Below are 5,384 nucleotides of genomic sequence, written 5' to 3' on the forward strand. Positions count from 1 at the left end.
GCATCGATTATGATGAGACCTACGCTCCTATAGCCAGACTTGAGGCTATTAGGATGCTCTTATCCTTCGCATCTATCATGAATTTTAAGCTCTTCCAAATGGATGTTAAGAGCGCATTTTTAAATGGCTATATTCAATAGGAGGTGTATGTAGACCAACCACCAGGGTTCGAAAACTTCAAATACCCGAACCATGTGTATAAACTCAAGAAGGCCCTTTATGGCTTGAAACAGGCTCCTAGAGCCTGGTACGATAGATTGAGTTCTTTCCTATTAGAAAAAGGGTTCGAAAGAGGTATGATCGACACCACTCTCTTTATCCGTAGATTAGATAATCATCTTTTACTTGTGAAAATATATCACTACAACAGATTTTGTATTTAGTGGTGGTTTTTTATGCGATTAGTGGAGATTTTCAACCTCCACGATATAACTAGCGGAGGTTTCAAAAACGCCACAGTTATGACCGCTAAAAGCGTTTAGCGGAGGTTTTAGAAAACCTCTGGTACCTATAAATTCGCAGCGGTTTATTTGTGGAGGTTTTTGCAGCATTTATTGTGGAGGTTATAAACCTCCACCACAATATGAAGAAGTTTTAGTAGTGTTTACCATGGAGGATTTCATCCTCAATTTAATTTCGTAATTTTCGCAACTTTAATATCATCAATTTATAATTACTATTTAAATATATAATACTAAATACAAATATTCTTAGCAATAATAAATTTCCATTGCAAATGAACAAGGGAGCATAACAAAGTTGAAAGATTTATAATTTATCATTCATTATAAATCCACATACATCATAAAATGTCAAAAAAACTAAAAGTAGTCGCATATACACTTTAAAGCAAAATACATAACAAACATCATAAATGTTGCTGACTCTAGATGATTCTCTTGCACCCAAAGGTATATCAAGCATACTTGTATCATCATTTACCTGAAATAAAAAATAAAAACATTTAGAAGGAACAATAAAAAAAGCATTGATTATTACCACATTGTTATACGCGCTAACTAAGCATGTACAATTAACATGTAGGAAAATAGCATTGAAAATTTATAGCTAGATAATATTTTAGAGACTAATATAGATAATTTAATTGAATTTTCGAAGTGCTTAAGGTGGGCTCATGCAAGCAAATCATCTTCTGATGGTTATCATCCAGAAATTATATAAACTATATTTGCACCTTCGAATATTTGTACTCCTCTAGATCAGCAAAGATTTCACAAACTCACAATTAACTTTGGGGTAGGACAAACTAGTAGGATAAGATTTGTATTGAACACCCCTTAGTCAATGAAATAAAAAAGTTCAACATTTTACCAAAAAAAAATAAACAAGTACAAGGTTTACCTCACCTACAGTTTTTTTCATTCTATAAACTAGGACATGAGCTTGTCTGAAACAAAAATAATAAAAAAATATAAAACTAAAATTGAAGCACTAAATAAGTCAATTAAGAAAAGTATTATCTAAAACAAAGAACCTGACACATACCTCAATATTGAAGAAGCTTCTTCAGGCCCTTCACATATGCCCTGGAATTTATTCGTAGTAAGGAACTAATGATACATGATGAAGTCCAGTGACCTTCAGATAGATGTTTGACAACTTCAACAGTCTTATCCTACATGTCAAGAAATAGAATGATAATTCTAGTTATAGTAATAAAAGCACCTAGCAAGTCCAACAATAAAAAAATGATTGAACTCCTGCATAAAAGTACAATTTAATTAACTTTATGGCATTGGCATTGCATGGAAGCAAATATGAACAATCACAAACATTAGACACCATTCACCGATCACCAGGAAAATGAACCTATGCACACAGTCCTTGTGCTTGGTAGGCACTAAATAATTTTCAATATATATAACTTAAATAGCCTCAATTTTCAGGGAAAATAAACTCCTGAGAGATTAGTACTGACCCTGTATTTCAGACTTGTAAGAAACTTATTCATAGTTATGATAGTTTAGAAACTCGTTTGTTTGAAAAGTATGTTGTGTGTTATATTAGATGATTTGTAATAGATGTAACACATAGTTAACAAAAACATCAAGAACATTATCAAACAATGCCATTGCCCAGATGATCAAGACAATCTGCCAAGCTTGAAAAGGCTGACATGGAACCGTTTTTTGATGAAATATTGAAATGTAATATTTGAGGATGGTTATGTCTTCTCTATGACTTATATGTCATCAACCTTTACTACAAAAGATTAATCAAAGACTGACAGAGTTAAAGGAGACAAACAGAATAGAAGGTATAGAAATTGAAATAAAAAGAAAACTAATTACCTTAAGAAGAGTAGTTACAATCACACATTCTTCACACTTAATTATGAGTTTTTTGTCATGTTTGTACTATATGAACCACTGCAATATTATATGAACCACACACTGCAATATTATATGAACCAAACACTACAAATCAAACACTCTCTATTATGCAACATGTTTAACATTAACTAGTTTTAATTTTGGAAGACAGGCTGAATTATTAGAGCATTGCCAATCATCACTACACGAAAGCTCAAAGTCACTAGACTTCAATTTGATTTTTTGTTAAAATATTTATGCAAGTCTAACAACTTTAATTTTTTGACTTCTTCTTGATCAGCAACTTTAACTAAGCAAAAAGTTGATATTACAATCTCTACCTAATTCTTACAAGCACTGGATGGTCCACTATTTGAAAACCATGACTGAACTAGATAATTTCCTACAATGTCACTCTACGAACACATATGGAATCAAAACTGTCTATCTAGCAATCAATCATCCAATATTTACAAAAATCATGTGGATATTTTGGGAAGTAGAGAGCCAAAGCTGCATAAAGACACGTGAAATTTATGACGGAAACAATTTTTTGCACACCTAACCAAGGGAAACATAATAGTTTCTCTATTATCACCGGAATTTGGCGATGTCCAGTACGAATCAAAAGCCACTCCACTTACCTATGCATATCAATTAACATAAATTATTCAGTATAATGGTAGAAAAATTGTCAACTCAATTACCAAGCAACTTACCCATGAGCTATGTCCCTCACCCCACGCCACAACCTTGTGATCTTCCATGCTCCAAACTTGAACTAAATCATATTCTCCTTCGGTCAAAATATATTTTCCATCCATGTTGTTAAAACAATTTATTCATTGTGGTATTGTATTCTCAAAGAATGAATTAGATTACAAAAAGAGAAAGAAAAAAGAATGAAAATCTAGAGTAAGTATTATTATCAATTATAAGCCCCAGAGAAAGAAGTGAACTAATAAAATAGGAAATCAATATAGAGATGATAACACACTAAGTAATTGACTAAAACCAAACAAATCTCACCTCCAAGCACAACACAGCAAAGCCCCATAATAACTTTTTCCACCACATACAAGGAATTCTTTTGAGTAATCAAACACTCATAAGTAACCTGAATAAGAAAGTAAAACAAATTAATTTTTTTATTTTTGCAAGGAAAACGAAATAAGTAGAACTAACACGTAGCAATGGTGAAATTGGATATAAATACCATATATTCCAACCGTTGCCAAGTATGCCCCATCGTTTGAGAAAGAAATATTGTTGATTGAACCATGGCATACTGGATTACTCTGCAAAGATCCATATTTTTTAAAAATGATGATAGATATAAGACAAGGGATTCTCCACAAGAGTGCAATTTACCCACTTATTCCTTCTTTACCTTCCCTTTTTCTTCTTTATTTAACTAATTAATTCTTCTATTTTCTCAAACAAATGTTCCAGAACTCATAATCAGAAACATAGCTTGTTTCAATCGTAACCCTACGATTTCAATGGGAGTATTCCATAATCAACCATGTCTTAATCTGAATCTGAATACGAATGGTCGTGCACTGACACTGAGAAACAAGGGTACTTCTTTGGTAGTTAGGGCAAGTACTGAAGAAGTAGTAGTTCGACAATCGAAAGTGACTCACAAAGTATACTTCGATATCAGTATCGGAAATCCAGTTCGTAAGCTTGATGGAAGGATTGTGATTGGATTGTACAATGATGATGTGCCACAAACCGTTGAGAATTTCCATGCACTTTGCACCAGAGAAAAGAGTTTCGGTTACAAGGGTTAAATGCATTGAATGAGCAATCAATCGAACATTCAGTGAGAAAGGTGCAACGTTCTATAAGAAATATCTTACCCGAATATTAAACAGGAGAATATGAAGAAGTGTTTCTTACCATACAACTTGAGCAAGGAAGAATGGAAAAGAATGTGAAGAAGTGTTTCTTACCTGGGGTTTACTACCTGGAAGAGAATGATAGATTTGGGGTTTGCATGCAAAAGAAATTGAGAAGAAGTTTTTTCTTAAATTTGGGGTTTGCTGATTAGGTTTTGTAAGGGAAGAATGGAATGTGGGGTTTGTTGTGTGCTGATTAGGTTTTGTAATGGAAAATTGATAGGGGAGGTTTTCAAACCTCCACTAATTGAATAAAAACCTCTACTAGCTATTTAGTTAATTGTCTGGCCCGAATGTTTAATTTATTTGTGGAGGTTTCAATAACCTCCACAAAATGTAAAATTTGGTGTAGTGTATGTTGATGATATAATCTTCGGATCTACTAATGACATGTTTTGTAAGAAATTTTTTGAGATGTTGCAGGGTGAGTTCGAGATGTCGATGATGAGTGAGCTGACCTTCTTCCTTGGGCTTCAGATTAAGCAAATGGAAAGTGACATCTTCATTCATCAATCAAAATATTGCAAGGAATTACTAAAGAAATTTTATATGGAGCAATGTAAAGATGCATCTACTCCTATGGTGTCCTCATGCTATCTAGATAAAGATGAAAACGAAAAAGCTATCGAGGTAACCAAATATCGTGGCATTATCGGCTCTTTATAATATTTGGCTACAAGCCGCCCCGATATTATGTTCAATTTTGTATGTATGCTAGACTTCAAGCTTTGCCTAAAGACTCACATTATATTGTTGTTAAACACATCATGAGATATTTAAAAGGAACAATAAATATGGGATTATGGTATCCTAGGGATACCTCATTATCCTTGGTAGGTTACTCTGATTCTGACTTTGCTGGGTGTAAGTTGGATCAAAAGAGCACTAGTGGGACTTGTCATCTATTAGGCCGTTCCTTAGTGGCAAACCCATCTATTAGGCAGTTCCTTTGGATGAAGCAACAACTTAAGGACTTTGGACTTAAACTAGAAAAGATCCTCATTAAGTGTGATAATATGAGTGTCATTAACCTTTCCAAGAATCTCGGTTTTCATTCGAGAACCAAGCAAATAGAAATAAGGCATCATTTTATACGTGATCATGTTTAAAAAGGTGATTGTGTTCTCGAATTCGTAGAAACCTCTAA

At 33.4% G+C, this 5,384-nt stretch overlaps 1 long non-coding RNA gene across 1 annotated transcript; it reads right to left on the bottom strand.

Moving 5' to 3' along the window:
* Window positions 1-799: 799 nt before the first annotated feature.
* On the bottom strand, window positions 800-4,377 carry LOC109340675. The gene is made up of 4 exons (XR_002106823.1): window positions 3,550-4,377; window positions 3,053-3,450; window positions 1,507-2,977; window positions 800-942 (listed from the first exon to the last, which is right to left on the bottom strand). It is a non-coding gene; the product is annotated as an uncharacterized LOC109340675 (long non-coding RNA).
* Window positions 4,378-5,384: the final 1,007 nt, after the last annotated feature.

Source organism: Lupinus angustifolius, unplaced genomic scaffold, assembly GCF_001865875.1.
Source record: "Lupinus angustifolius cultivar Tanjil unplaced genomic scaffold, LupAngTanjil_v1.0 Scaffold_230, whole genome shotgun sequence".
Taxonomy (NCBI): domain Eukaryota; kingdom Viridiplantae; phylum Streptophyta; class Magnoliopsida; order Fabales; family Fabaceae; genus Lupinus; species Lupinus angustifolius.